The sequence below is a fragment of the Macaca fascicularis genome, chromosome 9 (genome assembly GCF_037993035.2).
Source record: "Macaca fascicularis isolate 582-1 chromosome 9, T2T-MFA8v1.1".
Lineage (NCBI taxonomy): Eukaryota > Metazoa > Chordata > Mammalia > Primates > Cercopithecidae > Macaca > Macaca fascicularis.
Window position 1 is genome coordinate 134,066,373 of NC_088383.1, and position 15,520 is coordinate 134,081,892.

Below are 15,520 nucleotides of genomic sequence, written 5' to 3' on the forward strand. Positions count from 1 at the left end.
ATGAGATAGGGGGCAGGGGAGTCCCTGCCTCTGCCAGGAAGTCCCGCCAAGTCCACCTCCTGGGCCCTAACTCAGCCCTAACTAGGAAGCCCTTTGAACTGCATACCCAAAGGCAAACCAGGAACGGAGTGCAGGGAGCGGGGGCTCATCTCCTTTCCCCCCGCAACTTAATACTTAAGGGGTTATTTTTTTTGTCCCCTTTGTTAAATGCAAAAAAGCAAAACACAACACGCACATGGTTTAAATAAGACATGTTTGCATTCTTGTTATAAGAACTCTGGAAACCAAATCCGAGTACTCAATTATGTAGCCCTACTATTAGTTAACACTTCATGACTATACTTCGTATTTCCTTCTCGTCTTTTTTTCTGAGAGTAGGTTAAAGAGAAAGAAGACATTGAACTCTGTTGAACCTACCCTATGGGGGGAAAAAGTCTCACAGTTATGAAAAGTGAAAAAGAAAACAAAAATGTGAAATGATATAGTGATAAAATCTCTGCATGATTTAAGACTATCGCCTCATGAATCTAACACTGACTGATCAATACTTCCTACTTCCCAGCTCAGAAGTGGGACAACGTCGGCCGGGCGCGGTGGCTCAAGCCTGTTAATCCCAGCACTTTGGGAGGCCGAGACGGGCGGATCACGAGGTCAGGAGATCGAGACCATCCTGGCTAACATGGTGAAACCCTGTCTCTACTAAAAAAAAAAAAAAAAATACAAAAAACTAGCCGGGCGAGATGGCGGGCGCCTGTAGTCCCAGCTACTCGGGAGGCTGAGGCAGAAGAATGGTGTAAACCCGGGAGGCGGAGCTTGCAGTGAGTGGAGATCCGGCCACTGCACTCCAGCCTGGGCGACAGAGCGAGACTCCGTCTCCAAAAAAAAAAGGAAGTGGGACAACATCGCTACTCGACTGAACAGATGGCTAACAACAATCAAATAAACCCCCTCCCTGCCAAAACAGCTAGCGGACACTAGAATGCAGATTATAACTTGTGGGCATTTACAAAACTACACGTTATGAAACTCTCTGCTGAGTCAGGTTACCTAGACACAGCTCTGTCTAATACATTCTCTCACCTAAGATTATCATATACATTAAGGTTTAAAAAAAAGCCAGCCAGCCCAGGTAAGAAATACAAAAGTCTATGCGGCATGAAATGGCTCAAAGAGACTGGTTTGGTGGAATTAACTAGTGGTTTAATGCGGGGTGGGCGGGGTCTGATATACAAGAGTGCCCCGATTTCTTCAGAGAAATTAACATTTCAATCCTGTTTTTATCTAGAAGTCATTAAACTGTGCAACATGAATTATTGGAACTGTAGCAGCGAATTAACTCTATTCATCAACTAAGTCCAAACATTTTAGAGTGTATCTGTAATGAAAAAATAGCTCTACATTTCTATCTCCTCTCATTAAAGTAAACCGGTTTTCCCTCTCTCAGTATATAAAACTGTCTTCTCTTCACATAATTTATATTACCATAAGCTGGCTCACATTCTAAACTATTACATGTCTCCAATTAATTTTTGCAGCTTTTGCCTGAAAATTTAATGAGATAGTAGTGGATGAACCTGCTGACTCCAGATTATGTGTGTGCTCCCAATATTAATGTTGGCACAATAAAATAATCTGATCCACACCTGACTCAAGCATTTCCCCTCGCTGTGGGTATAAAGGTAACGTGGAAACCAGGTCCACTCATTTCAGTCTTTTAAATCCAATTACAAAATTTACTAGTCTCAAATTAAACTGCTCCTACTCATCAACCTGGGAGGAAAGGAGAAAAGCAGCAGCACAGTCTAATTATCCCAACACCATTTCTATCAACACTGCAGGGAGCGGCTACGATGGATGACTATTTCTCTAAGGCCTCAGTTCTCCACCGTGGGGAAGTCACAGGCTACACTCCTCAAAGCCAACCCCAAGGAAGCCAGGGCAACCCCCGTGATGAGTACAGGGCACAAGGAGGTCCTTACTCTGTCCCGCTGCTACAGGCACGCCTTACGTGCATGCCTCAGGTGGGGTCCATACCATTCACAATTTGGTTGTACATGTGTGCATATCAGTGTGTCCATGTCAGATGTATGTGTGCACACGTGTGAGCATGTACATGTGTATTCATCTACATGTGTCTGAGTTCAGACAAACAGGTGAGGGGCACTGGTGACTCTAAGTCTCAATGACAGGCCCTCTGTAGTTCTTACTTTTTGCCAAAGGGTTGAGGTGCGAGCAGTGGCTCGCACCTGTAATTCCAGCACAGCACCTTGGGAGGCCAAGGTGGGTGGATCACTTGAGGTCATGAGTTTGAGATCAGCCTGATGAGATGGTGAAACCCCATCTCTAACAACAGTAGCCGAGCATGGTGGCAGGCGCCTGTAGTCCCAGCTACTAGGGAGGATGAGGCAGGAGAACTGCTTGAACCCAGGAGGCGGAGATTGTAGTAAGCCGAGATTGCGCCATTGCACTCCAGTCTGGCCGACAGAGCGAGACTCCATCTCAAAAACCAAACAAACAAAAACGCCAACAATACCATTAACAGCAGCAGCAGCAGTCAGTAATCAATGTTCAGAAAGTACCTGCTATCCCCGTTTTCTCTTTTGCCAAGCACTGAGACCGTCCCACCCATCAGTCCACAGGTGTGTGGACCCAGCACGTGTTCAGCTCTGGGAGTGAACAGAATGGAACTTAGATAGACTACTCCCAAAATTCCATTCCCTCCCTAGGCTGATAATGACAGTGATACCCACATACACTAGCCCTGGTGGCTGATAATTTAGTAATATCAAGAGAATACGCAGTACCCAGGTGCATCTGGTATATGGGTGGTCCCTAAGGCATCAGTTGGCTGATGTGTGTTTAATAGTCCTTAGGAAGGCCAGGATCTGGGGATGAGTGGGCCATGCTTCCGAGCATGGGGGTTTATGTCCAAAGATGGCCAGAAGATCCCCCGCTATTCATACCTGTGCCCTGAACCTTCACAGTGCCAGTGAGGCAGCCTGGGACTGCTGCTGGTGAACACAGACAGAAATGAGAGAGAGACAGACAGACAGACAGACAGACAGACAGACAGAGAGACACTCAGGCCTTGGAGCTGCCCGCCCTGTGCTACTTTAGCCTGGAGTTCTGGCTACAGCAAAGACCAAGGGGCTCATTCTGCTCTGGGGCCACCTCCTCCCCACATCCCCTCCACCCCCGCCACTGGATGTGTGGGGAATGGAACTGCAAAGCTCACAATAAACTCAGCAAGCTCACCTGACTGAGGTTTTACCAGGCCAGAAAGCCTCCTTTCCATGCGCTGCTGGTCTGCAAGCTTGGAGTCTAGAGAGAGACTGAAGAAAAGCCATCATACCAGAATGTGGTCAGGTGCGTTCAGTACACACAGGTTTATACCAACATCTAAACTTTTAGGAAAAGGTCATGGAGCAGAACATGCTGGGTGTGCAACTGAAACCCAGACCTAGGTTCAAATCTGACCTCTGTTCTTGCCAAGTGCCAAGAGAAATCAATTAATCCCCCTTATCCATTCAATTTATAGGAATAAATAAAGGTAAATACCTCAACCTTGCAAAGTTGTGCCACACACACAGGACCAACTCAAGCTGTGCAACATCTGGCACGCACGCCACATGAGGCTTCCTTTCCAGGGCAACCAGCTGGACCATTCTGGGCCCTCCAAATTAAAAAGGCCCTTTTCAACTCTGCTTTCCTGGCCAGAGAAGGCCTGGAACATGAGCCCCAAGCTCCACCACTCAGCCCTCCCTCCAGGTTCACTGAAAGATACCCCCATCCTGAACTCCAGCTGGAGCCATCTCCCTCCACTCCCTTTTCAGGGGACAGCTTTCAAAGGGTGCAGTTCCTCACTCTCAATAAAGCAATGCTTCCTGCCTTAGAGAACTGTCAACAAGTTTGTATGGAAAATAAGCTCTTGAGTTGCCAAAAAGCCCTGGCTAAAGGAAAACCCAATGGTGCCAAGCTACCAGGGGAGGTGGCACCTCCAAGAGTGGCAGAAGGGTCCCAAGGACTGTTCAGGTCCATGGTCTCTTTCTCTGAATCCATCACTCCAGCCAGTCTGGTCTAGGCTAGGACGGAGTAGGGATGGGGGTGGTAGATAAGACCAGGTCTGGCGAGCCTAGGCTCTTCCCAGAACCAACACAATCCCAGCACACTGTGGCCAGAAGCATGCTCAAAACAGGACTTTGTGCAGGCTCAGATTCAGTCCTAAGGCACCAGAAAAAACAGCCTTAAATTTGAAACTGCCAAGCCCTGGGGGCGACACAGAAGGTCTCATCAAGATCACACATAGACTCTGAAAACCTTCTCATATTGAAGAACGGGAGCTATTAACTGTGTTAGCGGCATGCACAGATGTTGTCTACATCTAAAAATTCCCGAATAGATCAATTAGCATATTATAAAGAATTTACTTCCATTTTCCCTTGACAGATCATAAAGACCAAAATGTAACACTCAGTTTGAATTGACAAGTGTGTATAGCAGGAGATGCTGTATTAAATGCAGACAACAGTGAAAGAAAATGGTATTTGATGATTGGCCACCTAAGTCTCAGAGTAGAATGTCAAAGGCCAGAAATCCGTTTATTTAGTAACCAAAGCTCAACATCATACAAGTCACTTGGGCTCTGGTAAGGGAAGTCCTACTGTCTGCACTTGGTAATTCCATTGCTCCACTTGTTTCCTAGGTAAGACACTGGGAGCATGTGTGGAAAAGCAAGACAAGGCTAGAACCCGGGGCAAATACACGTGCACACACATACATGAGTCAAAGGAACAAAAATTTTTGGAAAAAAAAAAATTTAAATTTAACTTTTAAACAAAAATAAAAGAAGGTATAACAACATTCTTATGTACTGATATTCTAAGCATGTCTTTACTTGTATGTTTGGAAGGAAGGGCTGGAGGAGATAAGGATGAGAGGAAAAACACGAATAAGATAAAACTAAAATTCAGTTAATAGATGCAGACTTGTCCTTCTTCCCATTCTTCCAGAATCCTCTTCCTAGATTGCAAATCAAAATCTGCATTTAAAGAGAAAATCTCTAGTGTAGGAAAGAGGAAGCCCTAGGGTACAAAGGTACTGTATTCAGTATCTATGGGCACAATATTGCATTTTAAATGAGATGAAGAATTTTGAAATTTACTGAATATATGACATATTCCAAATTATCTTGTTATTACTACTATTTTTACTAAATTCTTCTATCCTAATAGGTGTTTCTCTTTTATGGCCAGAACTTTTAATAAAAGTAACGTGATATTACATCATTCTATCAATTTAATCTTGAGAAAAGATTACACGATCCAGGGATCTTATAAGCTGTGGGTTCTGATAATTCAGCCATTATTCAGTGTGAAATTCAAACAGTCTGAATTCATTAACATTGGTTGTTACAAATCTGCATTTTTAGACTTTGCCATAAAATGCAGGAGTCCAGACCCAGTGACCTGAATCTAACTGCCTTTCATGTGAAGTGGCCGTGTTCCCGGCCTCTCCCAGTGTGGTTCTCGAGAGAAAGCCTCACGTCTTCGTCCTCTCCATGGCTGGCCTCAGGCTCTTTGGTCACACTTAATGTTCAGGCAAATTGCAGAGACCTCAAGCTATTTCAAGGAGTAGAGACATATTCCCAAGGAAGGATGTACATTACGAAACAGATGTCCCGGTGGGCACAGGAGCAGGTGCAGTAGCGTGGTGCCAGCACCTCGCCTTGGCTGCGGCTGGGATCAGCACACCCTCACAACTAAAACCCCAATGCATGACATTTGGGAAGGGCTTCAGGGAAACCCCAAGCCTTTCACTGCTTGATAGAAAACCATTACTACCAGGTCGATGGGCAAGGAGTGAGCATCCCACATCCCAAGTGCCAGGAGGAAGACAGAACCTTCAGGAACACAGTAGACCTCTCATGAGCAAGACAGTATTGAGTTGCGTTCGTTGCATCTAAATGTTCACTGCAACACAGACCACAGGTGCTGGTTTGGAGAGATGCAACCTGTACTACCCTCCTCCTCCAGCCCAGCCAGGCAAGCAGGGCATCTTCCACACGCTAAGCCTTTGGCTGTCCACATTTACTGGTACTGCTGCAGCCATCATTTTTGTGTGTGTACATATATTCATGGGGTACAAGTGCAATTTTCTACATCCATACATTGCATTGTGGCGAAGTCAGGGCCTTCAGTGCCTCGATTGCTGAAGCAACGCACATTGTATCCACCAAGTCACCTCTCATCAACGCCCCCCGTCAGTCCCCATTATGTCATTCCACACTCAGATTGTCATTCTTGACTCAGCAGTCATTCAGCAGTCATTCCTGACTAAGCTCTTAACATGTACCAGGTACCTGTTAAGCCCTGTTCAATACTGTTTCATTGAATCCCCACAACTCTGAGATTAAGCCCTACTATCCGCTGCATCTGAAAGGGGGAAACCGAGGCACTAGGCTCAGAGGGGCATAGTTTGCCCAAGGTCAACACCATCAGAGGAGGACAAAGTCAAGTTGCAAGCATTTTTTGGTCACACCATGAGGACCCTGCCCTCCTGCCATCACCAAGGCCAGGACCAAGTCCTGTGCAATTAGAATCATTACCTTCCCCTTGCAAACACCAGGAGGAAGTGCCAGAGTCACTGGCGCTGCAGGAGGGAGTGACTGTTATGATGCAATTCCATGCTAAAGAGCTGAGTTGCTTCCCAGCCAAGTCTAACTCTGCATCAATCTGCTCCGTTTAAACACGCAGGCAGAGAAGGCTTTCCGGCCTTCAGCAGGCCTCTGTGGTGCTGCCACTGAAGCCCAGGGTTGGCGGGGGTGGGGATCGGAGCACAAATCAACGTGAGTCCTCCTTCCCAGAGGAAGCTGCAGCCCTCTGTCATGGTTTAGAGGTCATCGTCTGCTGTAATGAGGGAGTGGCAGTGAGTTTCAACTGAATTATGAAAAGCCAAGAAAGTGAAGGTTTTTAACAAATGTGCGATTGGGGCCGTCAGCTACACACGCAGCAAACACCAGCTTCCAGGCCTCTGAAGGTGGGCAAAGCGGCAGCCACCATGCTGGGTCCTTGAAAGAATTTGATACAGAAGCCATCTGAGCTTTGTCTCGAGGGACCCAGGCCTACAGGACTCGCAGAGCCAGTGGGCCTTCTTGCTGCACTCATCATCCCAGCTTGGATGTAGTCAGGTTGGCTGAACCACGTAATCCCTCACCTACGAGGCTGCTGCAAGTGCGGCACCCACAGGTGGCGGAGAGTACCGCTGGGTCCCCGCACCCTACCTGCATGGGTTTAGACTCCCCGCCCTACTTGCACGAAGGAGAGGCGGGGGCATGACTTCACTTCCCTGCGGTGGAAAGCTCAAGAACATGGCTTGATGATCTCAGAACACGCACACCTCCCCTGAACAGGTAGTATAACACGCTGGGTTGCCTTCTGTCTGCAGAAAACACTCCCAGCTAACACAGAACCAACCCAGCCTTCCAGACAGCTGCTGGGATGCGCTCCCTACATGTGCCCAGCCCACTCCACACCCACCTGGCCCCACTGCAGCCTGGATTCACTCATTCAAAAAATTACTTCGGGGGCATCTACAATATGCAGGCCACGCACAGAATTAAGGGGATGATGAGCTCAAGCAGGTAGGTCTGCCTCAGGGAGCTGCAGAAATCACTCCGGACAGTTGTGTTTGTAGTCAGAGTCCTGCCCCTTAGTCCAAGTCCATTTACAACACTTTTTCACTTCCTGGATACAGGAGTCAGGAGGCTCAGGAAGTCAGAAGAGACACCCTTGGCTGCTGTATAAGAGGGACTGAAGGCTCCCACCAGACAACAGGCCGCCCAGGCAAAGGGAGCCCAAATGCCCACAGGAGAGCCAACCCCAGGAGGTACTGACGCTGAGGCATGCAGAAGAGACAACGTGGCTTAGAGCAGCTGGAGTCAAGGTCTCCCAGGACACAGGCCCCACCCATGCCCCTAGGCGTCCCACCACCTTGGAAGCAGGTGATAGGGAGGACCCACTTGCCATGACCAGCTGAACCAAGGGGTATCCTGCAAACCTGCAGCATCCGGGAAAGAGGCGAGCTTCCCCCAGGAAAGAGGCAGCCAGCCCCACGGCTCTGGGACCCTCCTGTAAGCACCCTTCACCCCCACTGAAGAGCCTCTCCCCCTCCATGCCTGAGGAAACTGATCACCCAAGCTGAATTTTTCAAGGAGTTGCAGGTTACATCCTGCCCAGGACAACAAAGCTTTCCTTTGAGTTAAACAATGTATAGCTGAACCGGAAGAGGGAAGGTGACCACACGAAAGGTGTTGCATTACAAGGCTCAGGAATTCGATACCTTCACCACCAATTCTCGTTTTCCACAAATCCCTATTAAAAGACAGCACAGGACCGTTCCCAGAAATCAAGGCTCACACCACGTGGAGCCGACTGGATGCTCACGGGGACATTTGATCCCAGAGGACTGGAGAAAGGACGGAACGGGAGGACCCTGTGCGGGCGCCATTGTTGTCCGTCAGTATACATTTATAAAAAAACGGAAATTAAACACTGTCATCAGATGCTCTGAACTGCTGCTCATCCACGGCTGTGTTTTTTCATCCTCCCACATTAACATTTCCCCCTAATGTTCTATCTTTTTGCCATATATAATTAATTTTAACAGCTTCTGCAAGTTCCCCACAGGTTGCTGCTGTTTCTTTTAAATAGTATACTGCTGAGAAATGGATTTGTTTGCTCCGTGTGCCTGAAGAAACCACATTATGAAATATGTATAAATGTCACTGTTAAGGCTGCTTCTCAGGGTAAGTGCAGAAAAACGTTCCATTTTACCTCCTTGCACAGGAGTCCACTCACAGAAGCTACTCACATGTATTACCCGTGTGCCCACACACAAACGCCAATGAATTACGCAGCATTTTCTTTGAAAACCTCCTATTTATCCTTAACTGGCACCAGGCTAGGGGAATCATCTTAATTGCTACGTGGAAAAGAATGAATTGCAAAAGCATTCGGTCGACCAAGAGGGCTTTATTTTTAACAGCATGGGGCCAGGTGGAAGTTGCCAAGTTTGCCAAAAATAAATGAATCAACCAATCAATAAAGCAAATGTGTTCGGCTGGTGTTAAATGAATGCCTGGGAAGAAGGAAGCCACAGGCAGCACCTCCTTCTTTCTCCCCTCCTGCCGCCCCCACCCCTGTGAAAACACCAGGCCCGAGGACACAAGGGTCATGGGAATTCTCAGTCGTTTCCTAAATCGTTACTTTTATTTATTTATTTATTTATCTGAGACAGGGTCTGCCTCTGTCACCCAGGCTAAGTAGAGGGACATGATCACAGTGTACTGAAGACACGAGCTCCCAGGCTCACACAATCAGCCCACCCAGGCATAGGCAGGCACTGCCACCTGGCTGATTTTTTAAAACATTTTTCTGGAGATGGGGTCTCCCTCTGTCATCCAAGACTGAGTGCGGTGGTGCAATCATGGCTCACTGCAGCCTTGACCTCCCAGGCTCACACAATCAGGTTCCAGAGTAGCTGGGACCACAGGTTCTGGAACCACCTCAGGTTCCGGAACCACCTCAGGTTCCAGAGTAGTTGGGACCACAGACACACATCACCACCTGGCTGATTTTTTAAAAAAAATTTTTTTAGAGATGGGGTCTCGCTATGCTGCCCAGGCTAGTCTCGAACTCCTGGGCTCAAGTGATCTGCCCTCCTCGGCCCAAATCATTACTTTAGAAAATGCATCCAATTTTCTGCTTCTTCAACAATGGTCAAAATTGACATCCAGATATTAAACCCTAAAATTACTGAAAGTAACCAGGCTCTTGTGCTTCTGGGCTATTTCATCAGCACTTGTAGCTGGGGGAGCTGCTGTAAGTTGAAGCTAACGCCCCTTTACACTTGAACCTGGGCAGATCCCTCAAGCTTTAGTGAGATGGTGTGTGGCCTTCCATAAAGACCAACTGAAACTGCTTAAAACCAAGACCATGTTTTTTAAAAAAAAAAAGTTATTGGTCTAATGCAGTCTAAGAGTATTAATAAAATCAGCAAGGGTAACACATAAATGTTAAGGAAAAATATTTACAGAAAGAAATAACCTTTTCCTCTGCCACTAATCACACCCAGGAACACTTGATTAGCAAGCCAACATTTTAATAAGAGAAAGCTCACTTCCCTGCCTACTCATTTACACATCGGCATCTACGCCCCAGCCTGAAACTTGACAGTAAACAGAATATACCACCTCTCCCTTCGACAAGCGAGGCTCTGGCCCTGCCGCGTGGCTCCATCCATTCCTTCCCACACTCTTCTTGCCTTTAACGAACACGCGCTCCAAACCTCAGAGAAATCAGCCGCTGACCCATGTCTCTGGCTGTCCCACACAACAGGGCTGCCATCCCAGTGACCAGGCCTATCTGGGACACGGGGGGGTCTCCACCAGGGCTGGCTGTCGAGGGGCAGCAGAGGCCCATTCTCCGCGCACTGCCACACCCTCAGGGGTAAGATGCAGCCCCATGTGTGACCCCACTTCACATGGACCAAGTGCTTTTCCTCCCACACCCCGGGATGGGGTGGTACCATGACAAGCCTCAGACACCGTCCAGGAACAAAGACCCGGGAAGTCATCTTCACTATAAAGGGACCACACAGTATTGGGGAAGCCAGGCTCACTGCCGCCTGAGTGTTTCCGGAAAGGCTCCCGCCAGCAAGGGACGCGGGGTGGCCTGAGTTTGGGGTTGCTTCACCAGTGGCTGAATACCGGGTCTACCTAAGGCTACACGTGCTGGCAGGTGGATCTGAGCGTCAGGTTCTTCACTAACAAAACAGGGGTCTTGGCAAGGGTATGAGGATCATGGAAAGAGAAGTGGACACCACGCCTGCATTTCCCACCCAGCATAATGTCGCTCAGTGGCAACAGAGACTCCTGGCCCCTCCAGGAGTGAGAGGCAAGTGTGCCCACCACCCTGCGGAGGCCCTGCTCGGAGGTACCCCTCTAGTGAAGGAACAACTCAGCAGGGACCCACCCAGGCCGGCCACAGAGTCCTGACACATGGGTGACAGAGGGAAAATTCGGGCCTTCTGCCTCATCTCTTCCTCCCTACTTTGCAAATCCACTCGGATGAGAACCAGCAGCCAGGGTGGCGCAGGAGGCAGAAAACAACCGTAACAGCAGAAAGCCAAACTTACCAGGAGGATGGAGGGCATGACCCCTGTGTGACCCTGGACCCACGCAGACACTAAAACAAAAAGAAGGGGAATGGATGGGGTGATCTCTCCACCCCTACTTGGGAGGCCACACTAGGTTGTTGAGATGCTCAGGAGAAAAGAACAAAGGCTGAATCAATGCCTCCCATTTGTCCCTGGGGGGTGGAGGGAGGCTGGGATTCCGAAGCACAGCTCCAGTCCAAAAGGCACAGGAATAAAATCCAAGTAAGAACCAAGAGCTTCGGTGGGGGCCCCTCCTCCCCTACTCTGAAGGCTGGCTAAAGCTTCACTGGCATCTTCTCCACCGCCCCATCTCAGCCTCCTGGCTGTTTCTCATCTAGAGAAACCCAGAGATGAAAGGCCCTGTGGATCTTCCTCTGGTTTGTGGTTTCCGATGTTGGCAGTCTTGCTTCCAGCCCAAACATGGGAGCAGGAACACATGGCCCTAGCAAAGGCCCCATGGATGCATGCAGACCAGGAGCTCAGGAGGCCAAGGGCCCCAAGGACCCTGGGGGCCACACACTGGGACCAGAGTGGCAGAATGGCCGTGGCCCAACACCTCCGCCACTTTACAGTCATTGACAATCGGACCCCAAGGTTTAGGTATGTGTTTCCAGAGTAATTCAATACTTTCCTTCTGTTTTTCATGGAAAAAAAGATATCTGTCCTACCAGAAGCAGGCTAGAGGCCCAACGATCAGGAAGATGACCTCACCTAGGTGGCCTGCTACAGCCACAACGCAGATGGTCATCCAGCCTGGTTTCCCACGGCAGATCAAGGCAAACCCCTCTTCCACAACCAATCACACGCAGTTTCCAGCACTGTATCACCTCAGACTGTCTTTCCCAGAGGCCCTGGTAGGCAGGCCAAGCTTCTACATCATCCTGGAGATTCATCAAAATACATAATACAGCAGGCACGGCAGCCGGAAACAGTCTTATCTTTGCAAAACCACAGCTGCAACTATTCTATCGCCACTTTACATAATATAAGTTAAGGGATTTGATTTGCATTCCCACTCATTTATGAACATTTAGCCAAAAACACTTTTTCTACGATACTTTTGTTAAAAAAGATAATTGGGTACTGCTGCAAATATTAATGCTTAATAACAAAATGGTACTAAAAAACCATGACCCAACTGAAGTGGTGAAGAATGAAGTCTTTTTCCAGGAGAAGCCAGCAAAGCCATCTGACATGTTGAGCTTTCATTCTGACAAGCAGCAACATAGAGGACAGATAGTAAAGCAGAACATGCGTCAGATCTAAATTTAGCACGTCACTATTCATTATTGAGAAAACGAGCCTCTTGTTAGAAGGCTAAGTATGTGATGTCAAGTTACTAAAAAAGACGGCCATAAACCAAAATATTAAGTCTAGCACAACAGGAATGGGATGCTTTTTAAATTAGGACATGCTAAAGAAAATACTAAGAGGGCAAAAACAACGTATAAATGGCTCTAGTGCCTAACGGATTCGTCATTACCTCTGACGGCGTCACATGTTTTTCATCTACCTCCTTCTCCTCTGCCCACATTTTAAAAGATGTGTCTACACCAGGGATCTCAACAGGTGGGCTCTGGCTGAAATCCCTATGTGGTCCTTACTTTGGTTACAATCCCACATGACCTCCTTGTGTTGCTGCATGTAGACAGCAGGCAGAGCTGGATACAACTCCCTGGGCATGGTGACGTTCCACAGAGCAGAAAGGGTTTGAGAGCAAACACATGCCTTCTGGGGCCATGTGAGAATTCCACCATAAGAGTATCTGCAAATGGTCAGGGGAGAAGTTTTATCCTGGTTCGGGGGCTGGGGGGGGTAGGTGGGCCAATGGGGCCACACTCAGTGTGTGTGCGTGGGTCGTGGACACCATGAGCCGTTAGCACAATACAGTGACCATGCTCCAGTGACGGCCACCTCCAGTACCACACCAAGTCTCTTCAGCTCTTCCAAAGTGCTATAAAAAACTCTTACCCAAAAGGATGCCAAAAATACAGGAATGGTGGGAACCCCACATAAGGGTAAGTGTCTTGAGTCCGCTCGGCACTCAGGAAACATTTGTTAACAGGAAGCATGTCATAATTTCATTCTGGTTCTGGATGCATTTGGAGAATGTTAGCTCATCTGTCTGAGATGGAGATCACTGCTAAACAGGATCCCAGAGTGGCTCTGGTTATTAGACTGAGTCAAATGAAAATGCCCTCATTCAACCATTTTTGATATTTAAAAAGTCTACTTCATTCTTATACACCAAGTTCCTGCATCCTTCTGTTTAGGGAAGATGATTTCCAACCCCGAAATGAGCATCTATGAAACGTACTGATGGTCCATCCAGCGGAGACACTCCCAGGCAGGCAGGGCCTGGTACCTGTCTGGGTGAAAGGGCGTAGAGGTCCAACACGGCCACTTCCATGGTGTCCAACTGGAGATATCACCATGACCCAACCACTGAGAACATCTTCAGACTCAGCAGCCAACACTGGAAGTATCTCTGCCAACCCCAGGCCCAAGCTGACTTTGTCTCTGCCTGAGTATCCTGGGCAGGTTCAGGCACACAGGTCTCTCTGAGAGAGTGAGAGCCAGAAAAGCAAGCAATGTTGGTCCTGAAAGGCTGAACTGAATAAGGTTGCGAATGGTGGTCCTGACCTCCCTCAGGTTTCCACCAAAGAACATTCCATCATACTTCCAGTTCCTCATCCTCCTCAATGCTAAGAGCCTTAACCGTTCGAACATGGCTCAGCGGCCCCTCTCATACATAACTTGAGCTTCATGCTCTGCTATGGCCTTTGGCCCTTAGCAAGCCCTGTCAGAGCACTCCCAGGAAAGGGTTCTGAATTTCTATATCAAATTCAGTTTAAAGGGTGGGGAGGGTTCGGGGTACCAGCCCAATACCCCTGTTCAATTCATAGATAAGGCTTCCAAGTGCCAGCAGAGGCCACGTGCTCAGTCACCAAGCTGGTAATCTTTGCAGGTCTAGGTCTGGGTCAGCTACCTCAGTTTCCCCAGCTAGCTCTACTTTATAGAGAAAAGGAAGGGACACACAGAGGTCCTTTCCTGATCCTACAACCCACGGTGCTGCTTGGGTTCAGGCAGAGATTCAGCTTGTCCCCCTCAGGTGGTCGCCCATGTGTGCCCCTGGGCTCCAAGTCTCTAACCGCCTCCAGCAACCCGGGCAGCCAGGCCTGAGGGCCCGGTCACAAACCTAAACCTTTCTGGGAACCAAAGCGAGTCCCCTCAAGGCTCTGCTAGGAGTGTGACAGGTGAGACAGACAGGACACAATCAATTGGCTAGCGGTTTCCCTTGCTTTTGAAGGACACTGTTACCTCACGGAGAAAACGTTTTTTTAAAAAAAGCAAGATTAAAATCAATTCCATCAGAGAAGTTGCCACTTTGAGACTTTAAGTAAGATCCAGGTTTTGTGAAAAATGGCTAAAGGCATGCCGAAATGAAAGTTAGAATCCCAAAACCCTGCTACGGGTGCAGGATTGAACTCCATCAATCAATATGAGTGCGGTCGGGATTGAATGCTCATCTCAGCCTACACCCACATTCCCAATCTACTCTCCCAGAAAAATCATGGTATGTTCCAGACATCCTAGGGGCTGGTAACACTAAAAGTCTAAGCTGACTGAAGAGGTGCCAGCATCCGCAAGCCGTCTTCTTCCTAAAGACATCCATCTACCACTTATGACTGACTTGGGGTATCATGAGATGGTTTCTCTAATTCATTTTTATTCTTTTTAATTAATAACATCGAGAAATCCTAACACTATTTCCATTCTGACTTGAGTTTCCTTGTCGTATAATTTCCGTTGACTTATCTCTATAGCAGCAGCAGCAGCAGCAAAAATCACTTTACACTGAACTATATTGCTTCAGAGTTAATTACATGTATTTTGCTTTTGATAAATGAAAATACTAGATGCAATTAATTGAAAGACAATCAATATGATCCCGCGATTAGACATCCCAATGAAACAGCCAGAGGCTGTAGGCAATCCATACTCATCAACTAATTGAAAACACATTGCAAAGGGGATTCTAGAAAACTGAACTTTTACCTGGAGATATTTCACAATAACTCACCAATATAAGTCTGTCCACAAACTCTATAGTTCACACGATGGGCTGTCCGTCTTTTTAAGGGAATACAGCTTCATTGGTTCAAAACCATTTAAGGTGATGAAACCCTGAAAGCAAAATGAATGGAGTCAGTGAAGTTGAAGTAGTGATTTTTTTTGTTTGTTTGTTTACATCTAGGCATCCTTTAATTGCATTTTTCCAATGCCTTCGACTCTAAGCTACCAG

The 15,520-nt window shown here is 47.7% G+C and overlaps 1 protein-coding gene across 28 annotated transcripts in view; it reads right to left on the minus strand.

The window, feature by feature from the left end:
• The window catches only part of CTBP2 (C-terminal binding protein 2), a 173,224-nt gene that overhangs the window by 107,463 nt on the left and 50,241 nt on the right, over window positions 1-15,520 (minus strand). For 20 of the 28 annotated variants that reach the window (XM_005566698.5, XM_065521594.1, XM_074003053.1 and 17 more), the window contains one exon: window positions 15,299-15,402. The exons of 4 other annotated variants lie outside the window; for them this stretch is intronic. The gene's annotated coding sequence lies outside the window, so the exon portion shown is untranslated. Of the gene's footprint in view, window positions 1-15,273; window positions 15,403-15,520 lie in introns of all 28 variants that reach the window. 4 more of the 28 variants (XM_045361722.2, XM_074003046.1, XM_074003047.1 and 1 more) reach the window with 1 other exon arrangement.